The sequence below is a fragment of the Alligator mississippiensis genome, chromosome 2 (assembly GCF_030867095.1).
Source record: "Alligator mississippiensis isolate rAllMis1 chromosome 2, rAllMis1, whole genome shotgun sequence".
In the NCBI taxonomy this organism is placed as follows: Eukaryota; Metazoa; Chordata; order Crocodylia; family Alligatoridae; genus Alligator; species Alligator mississippiensis.
The window spans coordinates 145,915,316-145,941,170 of NC_081825.1; the positions used below are offsets into that span (position 1 = coordinate 145,915,316).

Consider the following 25,855-nt stretch of genomic DNA (forward strand, 5'->3'; position numbering starts at 1 on the left):
GGGTGCACGTGCCCCCTGGATCTATGTGCAGGGCAGGGTCAGGCAGAGTTGCCCACTGCGGGCTCGGGCTCCCTGCCCTGTTGTCCTCCACGTGCAGCAGAAGCGAAGAGCACAACCCCGCACTGCTACCCCTGCTGCTTGCCATGCACTCAGGAGACGCATCACCAGGGCAGTGCAGAGCTCACAGCAGCAAGGAGATCCCCACATGGCCCCGCACCGGGTCACACCCACTGGGCTTCAGAGGCCCCGGGGGAAAGGCAGCAGGGCAGGGATCCTGTGCCCACCCCCAGTCCATGCACAGATCTGGGAGGCACGTCCCCGTCCCCCTCCCCCCCACCACGATCCCTGGGAGTGCATGCAGAGGTAGGGAGCCGACCGCCCCCACCTGAGCCCACAGCAGGCAGGCAATAGGCAGCAGCAGGGGGAGCCAGGCTCTGTTCTGCTGCAGCAGTCACTGCCTCCTGCCATGGGCAGGGGGCTGTGAACATGGGTCCCCGGCTCCATAACCCTGGCAGCTGGGGGCCCCCTCCAATATGGCTAGGGCAGGAGGCTGTGGGTGGGGGGCAAGGGGCACCAGCAGGGCTCAGGGGGCTGTGGGGAGGTGCAGAGTAAGGGGCATGAGCAGGGTTAGGGGGCTGTGTGGGAGGACTGAGGGGCCTTTCATTTTAATCATGGATTTTAGGGTTTTTAATAAGAGAAAAATCAGGATCCCCGATTTATAGAAAAGTCTCCATCATCCTTTTCCTAGAAGGTGCCCATTTAAATAGTTGTGCAAGTGGGTCATTTCTCCTGCTGGCCTCTGAAGAAGAATTCACTTCCTTATGAGCCCCTCAACCAGTTCTCCAAAGCAAAGTGCAGTAAACCCATAAACAAAACACAATCCTCAGACCTCTCCCGAATATTAGAAGACCCCCTTTCTCAGAGCCAGCCTTAGGGCAAATGGCGCCTTGAGTGAACTTGTATTTTGGTACCTCCACCAGCACCTTCCTCCACCCCACCCCTGGTGCTCCTCCCAGAACCCCCTCCAAGTCACTGGCACTGTGTATGGGGTCTGTGCATGGGGGTGCGTGGAGGAAGGGAGGGGTGAGGGAGGTGGGTGTATAGATGAGTGGGGGGTGGAGGGTGCATATATGAGGGGTATATGTGCCCCAGCAACTACAGGTGATAGGGGACCCCATAGGCTATTATGGGGCACCACATATCCACTCACCTGAAATGCTGGCCTAGTGCTGGGCAGCGGTGGCTTGACACAGGCCATCAGGAAGGGCAAGGGTGGACAGCAGGCAGGGCTGCCCGCACAGGAAGCCCTGCCCCAGCAGCAGGGCACTGCCACCCAGCGCTGCTCACACCCTCAGCAGCGGTGGCGGTGCCTAAGGGGCTGCAGCTCAGTCTCCAGCCCCAGCAAGTTGGTGATGCTGAAGCCCTTAGAGCACAAGCCAGGGCTGCCCAGCCATGCCACCTTCTCGCTGGGCACTGCCTCCTTGCCCTTGGCCTGGCCCTCAGCATCCTCTTCCCAGCCTGTTATGCTGCCTGTCAGCACCCACCACTGCCACCAGGGGCTTTTTATCCTGCTGCCCCAACCACCCAGCTCCAATAAGCTCTGGGTGCAGCCAGGGCATGGGGGGACATGCTACACAGCCACCGGGATTAGTTGTCACTGAAGTCCCCTGACTGTTCCCACCTGGCACAAGCAGAGGGGCAGGAGGGGGGCAGGTGCCCTCATGACCATGTTGCCTGGGTAGTTACCCATGCCCCCACACCCAAGTCTGGCTCTGCCCTTTCTGATCTGGCCCCAGCAAAGCAGCCTAGCTTCTCCTTGCAGCAAGCTGTTCCCTTTACATCTTGTTTCATCCTTCCCCTTGCTTTCTCTTCTGGGAACTTTTAAAGCTCCTAGTGGGGCAGTCCCTTAGCCAAATGCCCCTGTAACAGGGGGCCTGCTCAGGGCCAATCTCGCCGTGGCCCGCCCACATGTTCCTGGGCTAACTGCCCGCATTCTTGCCCACCATGCTTTGTTGTTAATTAGTTAATTTATATGTTAATAAAGCAGGAGGCTGCCCATTTCTGCCCTGATGCCAGGGGGCACTATCTGCGGCTCCTTTCCTCCCCTACACCACAGCCCAAGCCTCACAGATGGCATCATGATGTTCCCACTATCACCGGCCCCACTCTGGGCCCCAGAATCCCACTAATTGAACCCCACCTGTATTCCTCCCCTCAGACGGTCTCTTCCACCATCATACTGGGCACCATAGCTCCCTGAACTGATCCCCCTTCGGGTGTGATCCCCCCACCAGGACCTTTGGCTCACTAGCCCTGGCCCACCTCCAGGCCAGTCGGGACCCCAGGCCTTCAGCTCTTGGGCGTTCCTCGCGGTGGGCCCCCGGCCTTTCGACCCTTCCGGTCCTGGCCCCAGCATGGGCCAGTCAGGGGAAGCTCAGACAGGCGTTGAGTCTATGGCCCTTACTCTTTCACCATGGGGTCCACCTTCTTGACCCTCCAACAAAGGGGTAACCCACCCAGTTGTGGGGGCTAGGGGTAAGGAGCCCCAACCCACCTTTCACTGGGGTGGTAACTGGCCTGGCATTTCCTGGGGGCTCCCACACCACTGGGAGCCCCACCAGGCCACCCACTCCCAGAAGGGTGTAGTTTTAGGTCATGCCCAGGACCAGGAACCTCCTAATCATCCCCTACAGCTCCTCCCTTACCTCCAGATGATATCAGCAGCCCTCTGGCCAGGCAGTGTTGTTGCCTGGCCTCCAGCATCAGAGCTGCCCTGTTTATATGGGCAGCCCTGAATCTAAAATGGCTGCCCTAATCAGGCACCTGCCGGCTGCTGCCTTCTGGCCCTTAAAGTGGCAGGCACAAACACTGCCCTGCCACAGCCCCACAGCAAAGCTCTCTTAACAGGACTGATGGGTTTTCCTTAAAAAGGATAGCGCGCCCTGTGACAGGCTGTTTCTAAGGGCCCTGTCACACACTACATTTAGAGCATATTATTTAGATTGTAGTAAGTATTACCATGCCATGTTAAAAGCTAGACTGTGTTCTAAACAGTCATACAGCAATGCTTACTATGATCTCTAACATGACCTCCATCTCATTGATTGTCTTGAACTGGGTCTGCTGCAGCATTGTACCTTGACTCCTGGCACCCCCATGCAAACTTTTAGTATCAGGCCCTTCTTTGCCAGAGATAATGACAATAATAATTAAAGTGTTACCATTTTCAGGCCCCGGACACCCACATAGCTCGCCCATGCCTGTGTCCATCCCTACTCTAATCAGCGCAAACATGATTTTTAAAAGCTGCAAACATTGAGGGCCAGGGTCTTAAACCAGCTGTGATGTGGTGTTGGGGCTGGGACCAACAGTCAGTTAAACTCCTTCCTATGAGAAAGGTTTAGCAACCTTGTGGCAAGTACAGGCTCAATGAGATGAAATGCAATCCAAAGCTGGCTGATCAGTCCATGCATAGACCAGGTTTCCTTGATCTTCATTCTCAACAACCTGTTTCCACAAAACCAAATCCCCTTCTACATGCAAGAAAACAGAATATATGGGAAGTTTACTCTCCTGAACTATACAGACTATACCATGCAGATCCATAAGTCCATAACATTTCTAGATAAGGACTTCATGTATTTCAAAATTTGCAGTATATAAGTAGATAGGGAGGGTGAGTGGGGCACTGACTATGAGGGTGCACCAGAATGCCATGACGGGCAGCCCTGTGCTGCCTGGCCATAGGACCTAGGCAGGCACAGCCCCAAACCCAGCAGTGTATCTGGGGGGCAGAGGACAAGTACAGAAAGAAGAACGTCTTTCCTCCCCCAGGAGTCTTTACCCCAGCAGATACAGTGTTGCACCCAATAGCATTTAGGTGGTGGGGGAAAGCAAATGGGGCACCAGGGGCAGCTCCCAGACAGCCTGTGTCATGGTTATTCTGCTACCCAAGCACATACTGCTAGAGCATCAGTAGCAGCTGCCTTCAGTGTGCAGAGAGCCAGGGCAGATAAGACTTCCCTTCCTTTCCCCCAGCCCCCCGCCTCTCTGGGCTCCAGTCTCCTGTGGTCAGCATACTCAACTTCAAACACTGCATGAGCTCACTGTACCTCTGAAAACTTGTACCTGTAGGAATTACCTTGTTTTCCACTTCACTCTTTTCCTAGGCTGCCCCAAGCACCCCTTTCATACCAGAAGGCAAAAATGCTCCCATAACCAGAGCCAATTTAAATAAGTACAAAATTTCAAAGACCCCAGCTCTGTAAGAAGCAGGGTGAGGCATGATAGTCTTCTAAGAGCAAGCCTTAAAAGTATTTCATAGCTCCAAAGATAACCATCTCACATACTAACAAATTCAAGGGATGGCTCTAAAATAAAATAACAGATACTGAAAAGGCAGGTATTAAAAGGTCAAAAACAAGACTAATATGCCTTGAAAAAAAACCACACTGAAGTTAATCTTATAAACACACAGTGTGGCTAGACAAAGAAATACAAAATGGCCAGGAACAAAGTTTTATCAGCATGAGTTTCAGATAGACATAACTCACAAGTAGCAAAGCTTTAAGTGAGTTAAGGGTAATCACATCTTTACTCCAAACCATTATGTAATCTCTATTACATGATATATGTTCCAGAAAAAAACACACTTTAAGGAACGGTATGAAATATTAAAGTTTTTTTCTTAGGACATTTTTATTCTGTTCCTCCACCTGTCAATCCAGTTGCTTTAATTATCATGAGTGCCAGTACGCCAGGAGTTATAAAAAAGGACAGAAAATAGGGGGGGTTTAGACCTAAAAGTGCCATTGCTTTGAAATCTGTTATCTCACGCCCTTCTTAGGCTGTATGAGCACAAGTCCAGTTGGAAAGTTACAAATTCCCTCCTTTCCTGCTTCTCATGGTGGTGTCTAGTCAATACACTCTAAGGGTCAGAAATACAGCTCCTAGCCTTGATTACCTTCGGTCTTAGGAAGGGCTAAGTGTGATAAGGAAAGACAGGGAATATCACATTGGTGGGGGAGAGAAAAAGAAAGAATGTGTCAGGGAAGGTGGATTAGTGGGCAAAGTACAGGTGAGTAAGTCAAAGGTGCATGGCAAGATAGCTTATTACATGGTTCCACAATTTATCATATGGACAGCATCACCTTCGCCTATATGGCTACACAGAGGTGTAGGTGCAGGCATATGCTCAGAGTTTAATGCCCACAAAATCTACAATCATAAGCGATTGTGTGGGTTCAGAAATTAAGAGGGCAAATCTCAGCTTTTGGTTAAATAACATAGTAACTTTCCACGCTTTAATGTGAAAACTGACCACTAGACTGGAGGTTTATCACCACTCTGTCCCACGCACTACCCAGGGTTCACCTTGCACTTGGGCAGTTGGGCCTTCTGGAATTTATACAAACAAACTTCAGGTTCCTTCATTTTTGAATTTCAGATCCACTGTCCATTGCTGTTGCTGGTCCAAGTGGTTCCACAAACTTCTTCCAAGCTGACTACCAGAAGCTAAGCCTACAATTTTTTTGAGCAGACTGTATGACTTCAGGCCACAGCCCAGGTCAGTATGGGAGGCAGTCTGGGCTGGAGGAATAAGCTCTGTACAGAGAGCAAGGAAGTCTTGCTTGCTAATCCCAGCACTGGCACCAGTGCCCTCTGTAGACTGACTCTGATCTGCTTCAGTGGGTGAAACAGACATTGTCCATTATCCCATAGGGTTGGGCCCCCACCACTCCTCAGATCCTGAGGCACAACACTAAGGGGGTGTTTTTGCAAACAGAAGAACCCCAGGGTTTCCACATCTGCAGAGGCACAGACCAAGTCAGAATCCCTGGGCATGACTAAAGCTGGGCAACCCAGAATATCCCCATCTGCAGAGGTGCACCCCATGTCAGACTCAGGACATGCCTCTACTAATGGGGAAACCTGGGCAGGTGCTCCTGAGGTTCAGGAGCCTGATCTTGCATGTCATGGGAAGTCCTGTGCAGGATCAGGCCCCTGAAGCCTGAGGAGCACCTGGCCAAGGCAACTGGAGAGCGTGGGCAGCTCAGAGTTGACTATGTTCTCTCACCTTAAAGTAAACAGACATCCACTGCAAAATAGTGGCACATATCCATGCCACCTATAATAGAAGCCACAGACAAGGGACAAGGGTCATGGATGTCTGTTTGCTTGGCCTTCATACCACCACTAAAATTGTTATGGTGGCACAAAGGTGACATCTGTTTCCAGTCTAACTGCAATTACAGGCCCCTGCCAGCACAACTATATCAGCCAGGCATCACATTTCTTTATGCTCCTGACTGACATAGCTGTGCCAGCAAAAAGTCTACTATATAGACATGGCCAGAGCCCTGGTTCCCTGTCTGTAAAATGGCATTTCTATAACCTTGTGGGGTCCTGTCAGGCTCAGTGTAGTGAAGATGATGAAGCACTCAGATACAATGATAACAGGGCTTGTGAAAGCAGTTACAACAGCTCTACAAAGCACCTAACATGCTTCATTAGCTCTAAACAATAATAATATATTAATAAACCCTTCATGATAATTCATGCTACATAATCTGAGAAGGAAACATTTGTATATAGAATTAAAAATAAGAGATGAACCCAAGAGGTTTCTCAAACTTTTATGAGAGTATTGCAAAGAATATCAAGTGCAAGAAAATAATGTTTTTTTATATATATTCAAATGGATATGCAAATTACATTTGAACTTAAAAAATAAAAACAAAAACAAAATTTAAAAAAAAATGAAAAGAAATGCAGCTTTTTCTAAAGAGCTCTCCTTTCTTCACAGGGCACTGAATGCTTCAAGATATTGATTTGACTCTATAAACTCTGCTTTGGGAACCAGGTTCTTATGGACAGAGCAGCTGGCTGATTTTAGCTCCAACTAAAATCTGATCTGCTGTGGACAAGTGGACAAGTGCTGATGGGTAGACAAGTGGAGCATGGTACAGGAGCAGCAGCCAGATGTTCACTGCTGCAGAGGGATATCGCCTCCATTTTTTAATAGCTCCAACATGTGTCAAGCAGCTATTCAAATACAGATTTTAGCAGGAAAACAAGGAGGCAACATCTCCCCTCACACCAGTGAACTTCTGCTCCTGTACCAAGGCTGTGGCTGCTGTACCAAGCTCCATTTGTCTGCCCATCATTATGCTACTCTGCAGTTAACAGCAGTATATAGAGCTCTGTAATATCAGGGCAGCTTCTTGGACCTACTTCTCTTTTTAATAGTCTGTGGTTGCATCTACACAAGGCACTCACTGCGCAGTAGCTTGTTAGTACTACGCAATAGCATCATGTAGCACAAACTGTGATGCAATCCTATTGCATAGTAGTAACGAGCTACTTTGTAGTCAGCATCAACAGGAATCTGGGCAGGGATGCTACTGTGCAGTAATGCTGGTGTACCCGCCTCTGTTCGATTAGGAGCTCGCGCGCCGCCTTAGCCCGGCCTTGGGATCTTGTGCCCCCGAGCTTCGTTGGTACGCCCCAGGGTTTACCCCGGCTGGTATTAAGGGGGACCCCAGAACTCGCCTGCCACGACTTTGATGACTCTCTCAGTGGGGGGTCTTCCCTTGGGGTATCCCCTGGTGCCGGCACGCCTCTTCGCAGGTACTCTCGGGGCTCCGTCCTCCCCTACACCCCGGCCATACGCCACCTCAGGTCTTCCTGTCCTGGCCTCTCACCCGTCCTCGTCTCATCCTCTCTCTCGGCTTGGGCACCCTAGCCCCTACAGGCTGTCTTCGGGCCGGGTATGCCTCACCCAGTTGGAGGGTGCTGCCCTGATCCCTCCTTCCTTGGGAGGCAGCCGTCCTCTCTGCCTCCCCCAATAGTCTTGGCCGCCGTTACCCACTCCGGCGGCTCCGCAATACCGGCTACAGCTGGCCCCGCTCTCAGGGTAGCTGCTACGCCTCACGCTGCCTCGGGTGTTGGGTTCCCCGCTGGCTGCTGCCCCGCCTCTGGGGGTGACTTCTCCCTCTGTCTCTTCCCTTCTGGGTTCTCCGCTGCGCTGCTCGCAGCCTGCTCCGCAACACCGGCTACAGCTGGCCCCGCTCTCGGCGTAGCTGCTACGCCTCCCGCTGCCTCGGGTGGTGAGTTCCCCGCCGGCTGCTGCCCTGCCTCTGGGGCTGACTTCTCCCCCTGTCTCTGCCCCTCTGGGCTCTCCGCTGCGCTGCTCGCAGCCTGCTCTGCCTCTATCCGGCGGCGTCCCGCACTCCGCGGGTGGCGGCTGATCCCCTGCTCACTGGAGCTCCGCGCTCCTGCTCTCTCCCTCCAGCCACCCCGCTGCTTCGGCGGGGCCGCCTTTCGTTCCTCCCGGCCGGCGTGCCCCGCCCTCGCCGCTCAGCCGCAGCTGGATAAACGCCCAGCTGATGGCCTGCGCCGGCAGCGCCGGCGCGTGGAGTTTCTTCGGGTCTTCCAGCCCTGCGGGAGGTAAGCAGACACCTTGGCCGCCGCGGGAGTCTCCCGGTGCCCCCGCTCCCCTGGGACAGCTGGTTACTGTGCAGTCATTTAGTATTTGGATATGCAAGTACTAAATGACTGCACAGTAACAACTGCACAGTCAATGACTTGTGTTGATGCAGCCTGTGGGTGGGATTTTCAGTTTTACTATGGATATCAACTGGAGAAGTGTTAGTACAGTTCTGGCAAGTTCTGAACATCCTCATATTGAATGCCATCTGTTTTTCTTTACTGGCTTTATTGACCTCTGTGAATGCAGTTGGGATGCTTAAACAGTAACTAAATATGGAATTCTTGACCACACCACACTGAAGGCATTGCATAGGATAAGTATTTGCCCCTTGCACCTTATGCACAAAAAGCATTCGCAACTTCCACTGAACTGAATAGAGAAGAGGGTGTAACTTCCCCAGTAGAAGAATAAAAGATTGAGGCTCATTTGTTATTAATATAAAAAGGGTCCTTATAAGGCTGAGGGACAAGCATCCAGAGGCCCTAATGCTACAAAGAAATCCATGCAGACAGAGCCTTATGCCTGTTTAGAGTCCTGCTAGCTTCAGTGAAACCTTGGGTGTAAATATTCACCTTGGGAACCCCTACAGTAGGAACGAGGCCACAAAAGAAACTTCTGATCCCACTATGGAAAACCTACCTCATCTCTTAGGGAGTAGGCCCAAAGTAATCCTACATCTATGTTCAGCAAATCAAAAATAGCAAAACTTTCTCTTGTTTTGTTGTTCTTGTGGAAATGAGAGCTCAAAAATCATTCAGACTAATTTTAATTTAGTAACATTGCAAAAATCTCGAAGTCCTTATTCACTTATTAAACACATCCCACAAAGAAGGAGGAATGTAATCTTCCATTCCCAAGCAGTTTCCAAACCATACAGTTAAGGTAACTTCAATTCTTGGAAGACAATTTATTGTCTATTTTCTCATAGCAAAAAATGCTCAGCTTCTTTTCATGAGGAGAGAGGAAAATGATTTACAATGTACAACTTCCTACCTGAAACAAAGTGAAAAGCTGATATTTTTCTTAGTTCAAAACTTAATTTGACTGTTGATTCCTATTCTACAGTTCCATTCAGCAAGCACTCTGCTGCATGCAATGAGCTCACTTCAGTTTTGAAATATCTGCTGAAAGCAAATCTCACATTGTAAGTGACATTATAATATTTGAAATCTGCTTCCCGATGGTTGCTTACATCGGTCATCCAATCACAGCACAGAAAGCAGAGTGTGTGAAGCTCATTAACACAGCACAAATTTTGAAATCTACATATCTAATATTTAGGAGCTATTCACTGGGCGGGCCTGCAAAGAATTAATGTGTAATTTCAAGTAACAAGATACACAAAGAATTTTGTAATCTACTCCTGAACATTTTCTCACCTTGCAACCAAGGCATTTTGACAACCTTTCCAATTTACACCTCCACCTGGTCTGTTTACTGAGATTATTTGAAACTAGAAAATAGAACAGACTTTTTTGTATTATCTAGGGGACAGAATGAGGAGGTATAAAGTGGGAGCTGAATGGAGATATTCTACACCTGAAAAATCACTTTAGCTCAGTGGTTCTTGAACTTTTTAGACACAAGACACCCCTTGGAAAAATGCCAGCTCTTAGTTTTCACTTGTTCGTTTTGTTTTACTACACAAGAATAAGAAAGCAATTATTCTCTTGTGAAGAACTCAGGAAAAAACACAACAGGTCAGAATGATTTTGATGGTACGGATTCCTATTTGAAACTTCTGGGTTCATCTTGTGAATTGTGTGGAGGTGTTTGCAGACCTAATCATGCTAATATTGAGTTGCACCCTTAAAAGGATTTAGCAGGTCTCCAACAGGCTGCTGTAGCACTGAGACTGAGAATCACTGCTTAAACAAAAATAAAAACCAGTCCCTAGGCCAGTGAAAAAACAAATAGTTGTGTAGAGAGTGCAGAGAGGTTTGTCTCCTCCTTGAGATAGCATATTTTGTCTCCAAAAATATGTCCTTGTCCTTTCTAATCTGCATTATGATTTGTATGACTTCACTCCAAAATAATTTGTTCCTTATTTTTCCTCTTGATAATATTAATATATTTTTTAAAGGTTTCCTTCAAACTACTTGCCCCTTCCTAGATTGTAGCTGGTTAACTAATTTGGTTTTCCTTCTCTTATGAGATACAAATAACTAGAGAAAAGGAAAATGTTCATAAGAGAACCAGACACTTTTTGCACAAGTGGCAAGTGTCAATAGCATGCAATCAAACTCCAACTCATTAGCAACTAATACACTAATCTGTCAGCTGGGAAGCAAACCCACTGAGGCTTACCACAACACAGAGAAGGACACGCAAACTCCATGATTTCCTGCCCTACTCCCAGCTCCCCACCTCCTGGGTGGTACTTGCCAATATATAACAAACACAAGCCATGATCAAAGCTGCAGCATCCTCAGGAGACAGTCCAAAACCTGCAAGCCCAGTTGGAGCAAAAGATCAAACAGCACATGCCAGCACCTACCTCAAACATGGAAGGGGTGCCCTTGTCCGGCAATGTACAGCCCAGGAGCTCTGCAAGAAACTTTGCCATATACAAACAGGAAAGAAGGGGTCTCCTTCTAGCAGATGCTGTTACAGTGCCAGGTAAATCTCCTTTGGCAATAAAAGAGCTGAGCAGAGATCCCTCCTCACAGCAAAACCTTTGCCATTCTTTCCAGGGTGTTATCCAAGCTGTCTACCTGAATTTTCCTGGTCCAGCATTTTGAAGGGGCTGCAGAAATTTGCCAGCAAGTAGCCTAGATGGGTTTAAAAACAAACAGACAAATGGAATTAATCACCAGCACTGTGCCTGGGATTTTTGATGTTTGCTTCTAGCCTTTCCCGCTGAATGTCACTATTACCATAGTAAAGGAAATGGGCCCCACAGAGGGGTGGCAAGAGGGACAACATTGCAGAACTGAAGACAAGCAGTTGTAGAAGGACACTAGGAAAATCACTTCCATTCTGCTGTGGTGCAGGATTTAACCCAGGATTTAACAGACAGACACACCCAGGAATGCAGCATCCCAGCAGAAACAAATCTGGTTTCTCTTTACACCTGGGCATTTCCATATTATTCAAGGTCTATGGCAGAAAAGGAAAAGGAAATGAAAGAATCTGTTCCCCTCCCCTCACAAACTACAAGATGTATCGCATCTCCTGGACAGTGCCCTTTGGCCAAACCTTGCTCAGTGCCAGCACTTGAGGGACCATGATTAACAAACAAGTCAGAAAGAGACTGCCCTCAGAGATCCAATGTTGAGTTTTAATTCCACAGAGTGAGAGATGGGGTTAGGGGGTTGGTCACACCTGGTCAGAAATCAGAAGCAGCTCTGATTCGATTAGCCTTGGTACAGCAATTGATGGGGTCAGCTTTGACATTCAGAGTGCAGAGCAACGGATGTGCCCCCATAAGGAAAGGAAAGCTTCCCCAGCTCTGACTCCGAAGCCTTCAGCAGCAGGCACAAGTTATAACAAAAGCAACTTTTCTTTTACAGACAGAAAAGATTAGATTACAAGTTATCCTACAACCTCCCCTGCTTCCAGACAAGATTACATGCCATATAAAATTACAGCTAACAGTTCAATGATATAAGCATTCAATATACCGTATGTTCACTCTGCTGCTGATGGACCAAATGGCTCTACACAAAAGGGCCTGATCCTACTAGAAGTCTGATCATTTGGAAGTCAACGGCAAAACTCCCATCAACACCTGTAGAAAAAGGATAGGCTCTGAGCAGCTGCTCTCATGCAGAAACCCTGAAATAGGCTTGGTTTGTGCTGGCAGTGAGCATTACCATTTCCAAATAGTTATAACAGGTTTTTGACAGACAAACTAAGATCTCTCTGTCCTGTGTTTGTTCAGCAACTAATGCAGGCCATAGTTTAGGAGGAGAGTTCTTGGGCAGTACCACCAGTAGCGTAACTAAGGGATGGGGCCAGGGCAGCAGTCCCAGGTACCACCTTTGTGGGAAGGCAAAAAACAACCTCTGCCCCAGTGGTAGCTGATTGTTAGGGGCATGCGAAGCAGGCCTATTCTATATGGATTCGAATTCGGCCTGAATCAGGGCCAGTGATTTGATTCGTTGATTCAGATCACTGTCCCTGATTCGATTTGACCGAATCCAAATCTGAAGATTTGATGCTGATTCGGTGAATCAGCAATTTGGACATAGACACAGCTTTAAATGTTTTTTCTATATACCTTGAGGTACCAGCGCAGCTCGTGATCACTGCGATGCTGGAGCACATGAAACTTCCCACAGGAGTGTGGAAAGGTCCTCCACATGCTCGGCAGCGAACCCAGAAGTGGACCGGAAGTATTTCCAGTCCACTTCCGGCTCTGCTGTGGAGTGCGCCTCCCCAGCTTAGTGATCGGCCACAGGGGGACCCCAGGTGCCCTCCCCAGACCCAGGAGGGAGCAGTCGCCGAGCCGGGGAGGTGCGAGGGAGCCCCCGGCATGCTTCCCGGTGGACCCAAAAGTGGACTGTATGTGCTTCTGGTCCACTTCTGGATCTGCTGCCAAGCACGCGGGGGAGCACCCCCCCACTTCTGTGGGACACTCCATGCACCCCAGCATTGCAGCACTCACGAGCTGCCTGCTACCTAGAGGTACGTAGAAAAAACATTTAAAGCTGTCTATATGCCCGAATCTCTGAATATTTCTGAATCTCTCTGAATTGATTTGGAGGGTTCTGATTCAATTTGGAGAGATTAAAGGGTCCTCTGATTAGATTTGGATTCAGAGATTAGGCCACCAAATTGGGCCAAATCTCTGCCAAATCAAATTAGGGACCGAAGCTTTGCACAGCCCTACTGATTGTGCCACCACACTTGGCATGTCAAGAGTCAGCACTACCCCAGGCACAGAGCTGCTCTGCTATGCATCCAAGTACCACAACACAACATAGTAATAATTGTGTTAGCAAGGATCCAGATGTATGGCTGAGCTTTACAAAGCTGCCTAAAGGCATTAAAAACTACTGGAAATTGGGCAGCCGAATCTCTTGAATCAATGCTGAAAAGCTCAGCCCATTGGTGGAAATCTGTAGACTGGTCAATATAGCTCATTAGACTACATGTGCAACTTTGCATCCAGTCTGTACAGCAAAAGCTCCCTAATGCTGGGGCTTCTACAGCTGTTCTTTTTTAACTGAAAATAAAACCTGGCTTGTTTGGGGAGGCAAATGCAAAAGTATCTATTTTTAGACAGTATGTCAGCAGAATGCATGGGATTCATTTTTTCAGCAGACTTCTCTGATAGCTCCTTTACCAAGAGGTAGGGAAGGCCCCAGTCATTGGAATCAGATATGCTCAGCTGGACTCCAGCACCCCTGCAGAACAGTGGCATCCAGAGCCTTACTGCTCATGTCCCACTGAAAAACGATTTAGTTACTTGCTCCATTTTCTATTATATCAGACAGCATTTAAAGCCCTCTTCCCCTAACATTAGCTATCTTGGCACAAGTCAGCAATTAATAGATCAGTGTATTGTTTGGGAATTTATCAAAATCCTGATATAGGCAAGTGTCAAAGATAGGTGGAATTCTAAAAGACTAATAACAATTTCCTTTTTTAATGACTCCCTGACAAAGTCTAATACATTCTAGGGCTGCTGCCTTGCTGCAGGACTTTGACACCTCATGCTGGATGGTGAATTCCAGTAGGCAATGATCGCTATCGCCCAGGTGGTCGAGCACCCACAGTCTTCTCACCAGGTCATCGCCTGTGGCCAGGACCAGGTCCAACAAGGCATTTCCCCTGGTGGGACTGTGCACCTCTTGGGTTAGATGGAGGTCCTGTAACTCGGCTAGGAACCTACGTGAGCAGTCAGACCTGGTCACCCATGATCACCACATCCTTTGACTTAACTGCCTCCGCAAGCTGACCTGAGAATTCCCAGTCTCTCTCTTCTCCCTGGTTAGGTGGCCTGTAGTAGACACCCACCATTAAGTCCCTTTCCCCCTGACCCCCTTGTATTTTGACCCAGAGCACTTCAGTCTGCCCCTCTTCTGACCCAGTGTTGTTTGTTGAGGATATGTATTGCTCTTTGATGTAGAGCCCCACACCCCCACCTTTCCTCCCTGTCCTATCCCTCCTGTACAGCCTATACCCTTGATGTTCACTGCCCAGTCATGTGTTGGATCTCATCAAGTTTCAGTGAGCCCCACTATGTCTGGGTTTGTGTTAGCTAGCAGGGGGGCTGGACCTGATGATCTTGAAAGGTCTCTTCCAGCCCCCAACATCTATGAATCTTTTATTAGACCACCTAAATAGTTGGGGGAAAGTTCTTTGCAAGCCTTTGGACACAAACACCCTTCAACATAGGGAGACCTGACAAAGGGTGTTTGTGCCCAAAAGCTTGCAAAGAACTTTTCTAACTATTTAGTTGGTCTAATAAAAGATATCACATCTACCCAAAGAACCTTGGTGTCACTGTGGATGTAGTCTTTCTGGACTTTAAGAAGGCCTTTGACACTGTCTCTCATCCCATTCTCATTAATGTTAGTTGACTGTGGAGTGGACACCTGCATGGTTAGGAAGGTGGCCAACTGGCTTAGGGACTGCACCCAGAGAGTGGTGGTGGATGGTTTCTTCTCGGCCTGGAGGGAGGTGGGCAGTGGGGTCCCACAGGGTTCGGTCCTCGGACCGATATTATTCAATATCTTCATCAGCGATTTGGACTAGGGTGTGGAGAGCACCCTCTCCAAGTTTGCTGCTGATACCAAGTTATGGGGCAAAGTTAGTACGCCGGAAGGCAGGGAGCAGATTCAGGCTGACCTGCACAGGTTGGATCAATGGGCAGAGAGAAATAGGATGCAATTTAATAAAGATAAATGTAAGGTACTCCACCTGGGAAGGAGGAACCCCCAGCACACCTATAGGTTAAGGAGTGTCCTTCTCAGCATCTAAGGGGCAGAGAGGGATCTTGGAGTCATAACTAACTCCAAGATGAACATGAGCCAGCAAGTAACGAGGCCATCAACAAGGCCAATCGCACCTTGTCGTGCATTAGCAGGTGAATGACTAATAGATCGAAGGAGGTGATGCTCCCCCTCTATGCGGCACTGGTCAGGCTGCAGTTGGAGTACTGTGTCCAGTTTTGGGTGCCGCACTGCAAGAGGGACACAGGGAATCTGGAGAGGGTCCAGAGGAGGGCCGCTCACATGATTAGTGGCCTTCGTGATAGACCCTGCAGGGTGAGGTTGAGAGAGCTGAATCTCTTCAGCCTTCACAAGAGACGGCTGAGGGGAGATCTTGTGGCTGCCTATAAATTTATTAGGGGAGGTCAACGGGGAATAGGGGATGCGCTGTTTACTAAGGCACCCCAGGGAGTGACTAGGAATAACGGGTGTAAACTAGTTGAGAGTGGATTTAGGATAGATAGTAGGAAGAAATTTTTCACAGTAAGGGTGGCCAGGATCTGGAATGGGCTTCCAAGAGAGGTGGTGCTATCATCTAGCTTGAAGGTCTTCAAGAGGAGGCTAGATAGTCACCTGGCTGGGGTCACCTGACCTCGGTCCTCTTTCCTGCCAGGGGCAGGGGGTCAGCTGCGATGATCCATTGTGGTCCCTTCCGACTCTACAATCTATGAATCTATGAATTAACAAACTGAGCGACTGTGGCATTGATGCCTACACAGTTGGATGGGTCAAAAATTGGCAGATGGGGCGCACCCAGAGAGTGGTGGTGGACGGGTCGTACTCGACCTGGCAGGATGTGAACAGTGGGGTCCCCCAGGGCTCAGTCCTGGGGCCTACACTGTTCAACATCTTCATCAGCGACTTGGACAAGGGGGTGGAAAACATGTTGTCCAAGTTTGCTGATGACACCAAGATGTGGGGAGAGGTAGGCACGCTTGAAGGGAGAGAGAGAGGCTGCAATTAGACTTAGACAGACTACAGAGGTGGGTGGATGGTAATAGGATGGGGTTCAATGTAGATAAATGCAGGGTGCTGCACCTGGGGAGAAGGAATCCACAGCATACATACAAGCTGGGGAGCTTCCCCCTTATGAGCACAGAGGCGGAAAGGGATCTTGGAGTCATTATTGACTCCAAGATGAACATGCCAGACTGCAGCCAGCAAGGCCAGCCATACCTTGTCATGCATCCAAAGATGCGTCTCAAGCCGGTCCAGAGAGGTGATACTCCTCCTCTACGCAACATTGCATACTGCGTCCAGTTCTGGGCACCGCACTTTAAGAAGGATGTGGCCTGCCTTGACAGGGTTCAGAGGAGGGCCACCTGCTTGGCTGGAGGACGAAAGGGCAGGCCCTATGAGGAGAGGCTGAGGGACCTGAACTTGTTCAGCTTCAGCAAGTGGAGGCTGAGGGGGGATTTGGTGGCTGCCTACAAACTCATTAGGGGAGACCAGCAGCAAATAGGAAGAGTCCTATTCTCCCCAGCAGCACCTGGGGTGACGAGGAACAATGGCCAGAAGCTGCTGGAGAATAGGTTCAGGTTAGAGATTAGGAGGCACTATTTCACTGTTAGGGTAGCTAGGATCTGGAACCAACTTCCTAGGGAAGTGTCCTCACTCCTACCTTGGGTAAATTCAAAAAGAGGTTGGATGAACACCTGTCTGGGGTCATGTGATCCCAGCATGTGCTCCAACCAGTGGCAGAGGGTTAGACTAGATGATCTATTCAGGTCCCTTCTGACCCCTAGCTATTATGAAACTATGAAACCTTGCCTGCCTATGTCTTTAGACCAGCACTGCTACAATCAACAACCCATTTATATGCCAATAACTTGTAAAGCAACATGGGGAAGGGAAGTTCCCAAAGGAGGTGGTACTTAAAGAAATATGGGTTTTGGTGTTAACATTGTAAGAAAACTATGGCACCACTGATGTCTAAAGAGTTTCAGAGTCTCAGTGAAACTAGCTGAAAACTGAGCAGCAGCAAGTCCAAAGGAGAATTTTCAAAGCAGTTTGCGAAGAAAATCTGCTGTCTCTCCTACCACAGTGGTTGAAATGGTATATGGAGGTACAATATTACAAGTCCAAATCTTTTGGGTTTTAAGCAGCTTTATATCATAGCAATTATAGCTCCCTCCTCCCATACCAATCTTTTAACACAATCTGGCATTTTCATTCAGTCTCCCAGGCTGGTTTGGCTAGAGTACCTAATATGCTTTTACCAATGAGGATACTACTGTATACACTTCCCAGATCAAATGAAGTATTGTGCAATTATCATAAAAACAAAACCTCAAGTGGATTAGAAGTAGGGCAATGAAGGAATGATTATTTTTGCTAATAAAATGTCTCATTTACAAATACCAACAGAACCAGTTTACTGCCTAATATAAATTTGTTTTGTTGCTGAGCAAAAAAATAAAGCATCGCTTTATGAATATGCATTTGGATAATGGTGTAGGTGAACACTGCCATTCTTAGAACTCCTGTTGCACATGTTGCAAGATATTTTGACCTATTCGTATCAGCTTCCACACAAACAACCACAGTATCAATAAAGCCATTTAAAGTGATAAACAAAAATCCTTTTCTAATTTCCTCTAACCTCATAATACTTACTTATATAGCACTTTACAGCTCCAAAGCACTTTACAGATATTAACTAATTAATCTTCTCAACATGCATCTAAGGTAGGTAATGCACATTGGAAGGAATGATTTGAATTATTCTGACACACTGATGGGTTCTAAATTAACTAGAACTACTCAGAAAAAAGACCTATGTCACTGCAGACAGCTCACTGAACACTCAAAACAGAGGAGTAAATGAAAAAGAAAATAAAACATTAGGTGGTACCTTAAAAGAGAATAACAATTAAAATATTAGAGTTCAATTATATAAACGAAAGGTTCTTTCCTTAAAAACTATTCTGACTTATGATTGCCTGATTTTAAATAAAGTATAGTAATACAAATAGAAAGGGCCTACAGAAGGGCCACAAAAATAAGTAGAAGCATGGAAGGACTTCTTTAGAAGAAAAAATGAATAAGGATTGCAAGGTGGAATACAGATGACCTTCCCATGGCTATAGAGTATTCTTCCCACTGCTATAAAGTATTTTGGAGGTAAAGAGCACAACTAGATGCAAAGATTCAGAAACTGACTAAATGAAAACCACGACTGGGCGGTTAACATTAGGGGCTATAGACTATACAGGCAGGATAGAATGGGGAGGAAAGGCGGGGGTGTGGTGCTCTACGTCAAAGAGCAATACACATCCTCAACTAGCAGGATGGGGTCAGAGGAGGGGCAGGCTGAAGTGTTCTGGGTCAGAATACAAGGGGGTCATGGGGAAAGAGACTTAATGGTGGAGATCTACTACAGACCTCCCAACCAAGGGGGGAGAGCTGGACCGCGAATTCTCAGGTCAGCTTGCGGAGGCACTTAAGGCAAGGGATATAGTTCTCATGGGTGATCTAAATTACCCAGACATCTGCTGGGAGGATCAGTCACCCAGGTCGGAACAGTCACAAAGGTTTCTTGCCGAGATACAGGACCTCCACTTAACCCAGGAAGTGCACAGTCCCACCAAGGAAAATGCCCTGCTGGACCTGGTCCTGGCCACAGATGACGACCTAGTGTGGGGACTCCAGGTTCTCCAGAATAGTGATCATCGCCTACTGGAATTCATCATCCAGCGCAGGGTGTCAAGGGCCTGCAGCAAGGCAGTAGCCCTGGATTTCAAGAGGGCCAACTTCAATGAGTTGAGGAGATTGGTAGGAGAGGCACTGGGGTCTTGGAGAGTAGGGGAACTGGGTGCCCAAGATGAGTGGTCGTTCCTTAAGGAGACGATACTCAGAACCCAAGGGGTGACAATCCCAATGAGAATCAAAGGGGGCAAAAGTGCTCAAAAGCCCCGCTGCCTCACCAAGGGCATTCGGGAATGCCTGATTGCCAAAAAGGAGGTGTACACCCAGTGGAAGGGAGGGGCTATCACCAAAGAGGAGTATACCTCCACTGCTTGGGTCTGTAGGAGGGCTGTTAGGAAAGCTAAGGCAGATATGGAACTAGGGCTAGCATCAAGAATCAAGGACAACAAAAAGTCCTTTTTTAAATATATAGGAAGTATGAAGAAGGCACTGGGTAATGTGGGGCCCCTGCAGGGTACGCTAAGCAATCAGGTGGTTGCACCGAAGGAAAAAGCAGACCTTTTTAACAGTTTCTTTGCCTCCATTTTTTTGTGCAGGGACTGGGACTTTCCCACCGAGATTCAGGATGGTCTCAGGAGAGACTCTGCTAGGCCTAGGGTCAGGAAGGACCAAGTTCAAGAACTTCTGGTGGGGCTGAACGTGTTCAAATCAGCAGGTCCAGATGCCCTCCACCTCAGGGTGTTGAGGGAATTGGCAGGGGTTATTGTGGGGCCCCTGGCATGGCTTTATGAGTACTCGTGGTGCTCTGGCCAGGTGCCGGACAACTGGAAGAGGGCCAATGTGGTCCCCATCTTGAAAAAAAAGGAGGAGGTAGGACCCAGGCAACTAGAGGCCTGTTAGTCTTACTTTAATCCTGGGGAAGCTCTTTGAGAAGATTATCCAGGAGCACATCTGTGAAGAGCCAGCAGCGGGGATGATGCTCAGGGGCAACCAGCATGGTTTCATTAGGGGCAGGTCCTGTCAGACCAATCTGGTTGCCTTCTATGATCAGGTCACAAAATCATTGGATGCAGGTGTTGCGGTGGATGTATTCTTTCTGGACTTCAGAAAGTCCTTTGACACTGTCTCCCACCCCATTCTCATTAAAAAGCTAGGCGACTGTGGCATTGATGCCTACACAGTCAGATGATAGCAAATTGGCTGAGGGGCCGCACTCAGAGAGTGGTAGTGGATGGGTCATATTCGACCTGGAGGGATGTGAGCAGCGAAGTCCCCCAGGGCTCAGTCCTTGGGCCCATACTGTTCAATTTCTTTATTAGCGACTTGGATGAGGGGGTGAAAAGCACCCTGTTTAAATTCGCTGACGACACCAAGATTTGGGGCAAGGAGGGCATGCTAGAAGGGAGGGACAGGATACAGCTGGACCTGGTTACAGGTGTGTGCAAATGGGAATAGGATGGGTTTCGATACTGACAGGTGCAGGGTGCTGGACTTGGGCAGTAAGAACCAGCAGCATACCTACAGGCTGGGAACTCTCTTCTCGAAAGCACAGTGGCAGAAAGAGATCTTGGAGTCATTATCAATTCCAAGATGAACATGGACCACCAGTGCGAGGACACGGTCAGTAGGGTTAACCGCACCTTGTCATGCATCCACAGATGCATCACAAGCAGGTCCAGGGAGGTGATCCTCCCCCTCTATGCGACACTGGTAAGGCCGCAGTTGGAGTACTGCATCCAGTTCTGGGCGCTGCACTTCAGGAGGGATGTGGACAGCATTGCGAGGATCCAAAGGAGGGCCACTTGCATGATCCAGGGACAGCAGGGCAGACCCTATGAGGAGAGGCTATGGGACCTGAACCTGTTCAGCCTTCACAAGAGAAGGCTGAGAGGGAACCTGGTGGCCATCTATACTTATTCAGGGGGACCAGCGGGGAATGGGAGAGACCTTGTTCACCCAAGCGCCTCCCGGAGTAATAAGGAATAACGGCCATAAATTGTTAGAGAGTAGGTTCAGACTAGACATTAGAAAGCACTACTTCACAGTCAGGGCGGCTAGGATCTGGAACCAGCTTCCAAGGGAAGTGGTGCTGGGCTCCTACCTTGGGGGTCTTTAAGAGGAGGCTTGAAGATTACCTAGCTGGTGTCATTTGAGCCCAGTTTTTTCTCCTGCCCAGGGCAGGGGGTTGGACTAGAACAGGCTTGTCCAACATATGGCCCGTGGGCCCGCCAAACCATTTTCTGTGGCCCACGGTGCTGCAACAGGAAATGAAAATAAACACTGTTTACTTTCATTCCCACCCCTTGTCCCTCTCCCAGCCCCTCAGCAGCTTCCTACTGGCTGCTGAAGGGCTGGGGAAGGGACAAGGTTCCCACATGTACCACGTCAGCTTGACATTGCGATGCGGTGTGGCTCCTCCCCTCCCCCTTCATTCACTATGTCCCATCCTAGCCCCGCCCCTCCCTTCCTCATTTGCATGCTGGCCCCACCCTGCGCCAGTCCCACCGGCCACGCGGGCCGGAGCAGGTCACGGTGCAGCAGGCGGGTGGGTGCGGATGCCGGCATGGAGGAATGCTGCAGCTGGGCCCGCGGGAGATGCTGCTGCCACTGCTGCTGTGGCTGTCGGGGCGGGAAGCTGACACCACTCTTGCCTCCCCGCATCCCCCCGCACCCGCAGATATCACACAGGGGGTGGTGAGTCACAGGCCCTAGGGAGGGAGGGATCCCTGCCAGTCGGGCTCAGGCTGCCCCAGGGGAAAGGGAGCAGGGGTGGGGTGTCCCTGCATGGCCCACACCCCCCTGTAGGGTCCCCGCATGTCCCCCTGGCTGCTGAGCCCAGGCATGCAGGTGTGGAAGCATCCTCGAGGCTGCTCAGGTGGCAGAGAGGACACGGTGGGGTCAGGCGGTGCCCCTTGACCCCTGCCCCTCCAGGCTGCAGCCGGACTGGACAGGCCGTGTGAGCGCCCGCTCCTGCCAGCCCACTGGGTGATAAAAGTTCATGATCTGGCCCTACATTCAAAAAGGTTGGACGCCCCTGGACTAGAAGATCTGCAAAGTCCCTTCCGACCCTACAACTATGAATTTTTGAAAAAATTAACTATCTAAAGTTGTTGTAGATAAGATAAATGTTTTGGAAGGATAAACATCCTCATGCTGCAGGATATAAGCCAAGTACCTACTACCTGAAGAGAGGAAGAAGCTTTTCCACAGGCGCATTATTTTATCACTGTCCACTATATGGGTTTCATGCTGTCCTCTGACATAGTAAACTGGCAGAGACAATATCTTGCAGCAGAAAAACTATGCACTTCACTTAGCATGGTAGTTCCTACAAAAATATCTGCCCAAAGCCACACAGCAAATCAGAAAGAGTGTCATGACTAGATCTCAGGATTTCCTGGCTCTCTTTTCCATGCTCAGTCTCAGTCCTGCAGAACAAAAATTACTGGAAAGCAGCACCACTAGCAGGGCTAGCTTGCTGTTCATTAGTCAGTTATTTTAAGGCACATGGTAGCTTAAACCTATTTGCTGTCATTGGGCAAGACTAGTGGTCCAAAACTGAGACAGTCTGAGCAAGATATTCTTGAGACAGATTTCCCCATAAATAAGTGACAAAACGTTAGTTTCTGATTTTTTTCACTTAACTACAGCAGGAACTTAGGCCCCTTACAGACTGGTTAACTGGTTAATCATGTCTTAAGTAGTAACCTGGCCACACATTCAATCAGTTAATGGTGTGATAAAAGGAAAAAGAAGCCACAAAATTATTGCATAAAATATGTGTACTAACTGTGGCTGGTTTCTATCACACCTTTGATTGAACATGTGACCAGTGCCTAGCCTCTGGAATACACAGGAGGCTTTCAAGACTCCCATTTGCTCCAGAGACTGGGAGCACCCCTCAGCTGATCAGGGCTCCCAACCGGGGAGCATATGGTGCATTCACCTAGCCGGAAGCCTAAGTCAGATGATTGGAGCTCCCAGCCGGGGGAGCACACCACACCTTCTGTGTTTGGGACCCTCAGTCAGCTGATCAAGGCTCCCAGCCAGGGGAGTACAAGAAGACAGCTTACCAGTGCAGGGGGAGCTCAGAACTGGGCTCCCCTGCTCCAGCAATATAGCACAATAGAATCTGATGCTTGATCTCACAATCGCACCTCCCATCATGAACACGGGCACATCAGGAAGCACGGTTGTTGAGATGGCACATCATATATCCCATAGCAGTTTTACTTTAACGTCTGTCAGGGGCCTTAGTCCAGTCAGAACTAAATCTCACTAAGTATATACTGTCCCTTAAGCAATGCAATACATTAAAAGCTACTGAGGGTAAAAAATGTGTTTACAATGGAGCTCAAGCCAAGTGTGTTGGCTTGGCTTTGTGATGGACACTCTTTTGCCCACTTGACAGGAAGTGCATATAGTCATCAGGAAGTTTTTCCAAAGTCATGCGATAAGCCTATCAGACTACTAAAAGCAAAATCCAGAGGCCCGAGTTCTCAGATCCACCTTTTAGGTCCTAGATTAAATCATCCATAACATAACCCCACTGAAATCTTTAAAATGCCTATGCAAACTTGCCTTCTGCATGCACAGGTAAGATTAAATTTGTTGTGAGCATTATGTGTGGCTAATTGAATAAGTTGATATTTAAATTTAAGCAGCCCCTGAGCTACTGTTAGCTAAATTCTGTGTAGAAGACCAAGAGCTACATTTGGTTGGGCTGTTGACTGAATGTTGTATTCATTGACCTTCTGTTCTGGCTCTAATTTGGGAGTTAATTACACGGCATGCAGTAAAGTCTAAAGCACAGCAGCACTGAAAGCCCTGTGCAGGAGGCAGCCATAGTTTTGCTACAGGTTCTTGGGAATGTAGGGTGAAGAAGGGCCAAAGAGCACTTACTGCTCCAGAGGCCACAGCTCTACTCTTTTATCTGTATACACCAGGCAGTGCCAGCAGGGCTGTGCTGGCAGGAAAGCTTAGAAAGGCCTTCCCCTTCAAGTGTAAAGAACATCACTGATTGCTGCAGAAAGATCACAGGAACACTTATACCAGTAATTCTGAACCTTTTGAGACTCAAGGCACCTTCAGAAAATGCCAACTCTTAGTTTTCACTGATTTTTTTGACTATGGAAGAGACTTGAAAAGAGCTCAGAAAGACTGCAACAGGGCAGAATGTTTTTGACATGATGGACTCCTACTTGAAGTCTCTGGGTTTCTCTTGTGAAACATGTATGCACACCCAACAGTCCTAATGCTACATGGCACCATGCAGGACCCCACAACATCCTGCCAGAGAAGCAGAGATGTACACAAACACAGGAATTCCATACACTGCCATTATGGATAAGGATAGACATTATACATAAGCCAGTTTAAGTTGTCAGAAACTGGTTTAAACCTGTAACAGAACAGATGTTCAGTGCACATAAACAAGTTTGAAAATAGATGAAACTGGCTTGAGATAAACCTGGTTGAATGTAGTATCAGACTTAATTGATTTGGGTCAAACTGGTTTATGTAATGTCTGTCCCAGACCCCTTTCTGGTTTAAGATAAACCAGGCTCCCCCAACATCCCAGCATGCTCTCTGGGCTGGGCAGGGCTCTCTACTCCACAGCAGGGCTGGCCCCTCCCCTCTGCTCCCTGGCTGCAGCTCTGGCAGAGACTGCAAGTACAGCAGGGTCTGCCTGGCTTCCCCCTGCCCTACTTCCCCCTCAGTGCTCGCTGCTCATGCAAGAATCCCCGCTCCCTCTCTCCCACCTCCCAAAGCATAGACCCAAGCCTGTAGGGTCTTAGGCTTGTGGTATGCTAGCTAATGCTGAGAGGTGTCTGTGTGTGTGTGTCTCCAATTTCACTGGGGCAAGCAGACAAAACAGTGACCCCTTAGGGTTTTTTGGACCTAATCAACAGGTCAGCTGGTAAGCTGTTTAAAAAGAGTCTGAACTAATGGAAAGAATCTATTGTTTTGCTGATGGGGTGATAAATACTGTTATTAACCCCCTGCTGGCTTGCTTGCCTGTCAGTTTTCTGCAGAGAATATAAAAAAGCAGGGAGGAAGATTGAAAAGCTCAGTATCATCAACAGATGTATGCACTATACACCCCAACCCTTGTCTCAGAATGCTAGCAGGAGCCTGGAGTCTGGCAACACTTCTGCCCCTTGAGCAGTGAGCAGGGAAAAGCCTAAGATGGTACAGGCAGTCCTCCCTAATCAGAGGTCCTGCCAGGGCCTGGCCATGCCCCCCCCTCCCCCCCCCCCAGTACTATGCAAGGGAAGGGAGGGCTGCTTTAGTGGCCCCCAGCTTCTAGCCTGAGCTATTGCAAGCACATTCCTGCATTTCCTCAGTCCAGAGACACTGTCTGTCTGGTTACAAATCAGTTTAGCCTAGCCAGGTTATACCTCAGGCTTTTTGAATGTCTGTCCCTAGCCTATATCTCTTTCTGCTCACAACACTGCTCTGCCACTAAGAGGCATCCTGTGGTCTTACTGTAGCAAGGGCTCATCCCAGGGGTGGTCATGATGCCCCCTAGCAGACACTGAGCCCTTGCAACCTGTCTCCCTTTAGGGCCCTCTCCCCTTTACTTTCCTGCTATACCTTGATGTTATTAACTTCTGATAAAAGGGAAGCTGCTCCAGGGCTTCCTAAGGTTGGCCTTACTCTTATGACCACAGCTGCTCATGGTCATTGCCTTAAGGCCTAATTCTGTGGGCTCCATCTGCCATAATACCCACTCCCATACCTTGTAGATGATCTGCTAACATGTGCCCTTCCT

The 25,855-nt window shown here is 48.7% G+C and overlaps 1 long non-coding RNA gene across 1 annotated transcript in view; it reads right to left on the minus strand.

The window, feature by feature from the left end:
- The window catches only part of LOC109282328 (uncharacterized), a 192,683-nt gene that overhangs the window by 12,535 nt on the left and 154,293 nt on the right, over nucleotides 1–25,855 (minus strand). Inside the window, exon 9 of the long non-coding RNA XR_009459901.1 lies at nucleotides 10,989–11,262. This is a non-coding gene — a long non-coding RNA (uncharacterized LOC109282328). The remainder of the gene's footprint in view (nucleotides 1–10,988; nucleotides 11,263–25,855) is intronic.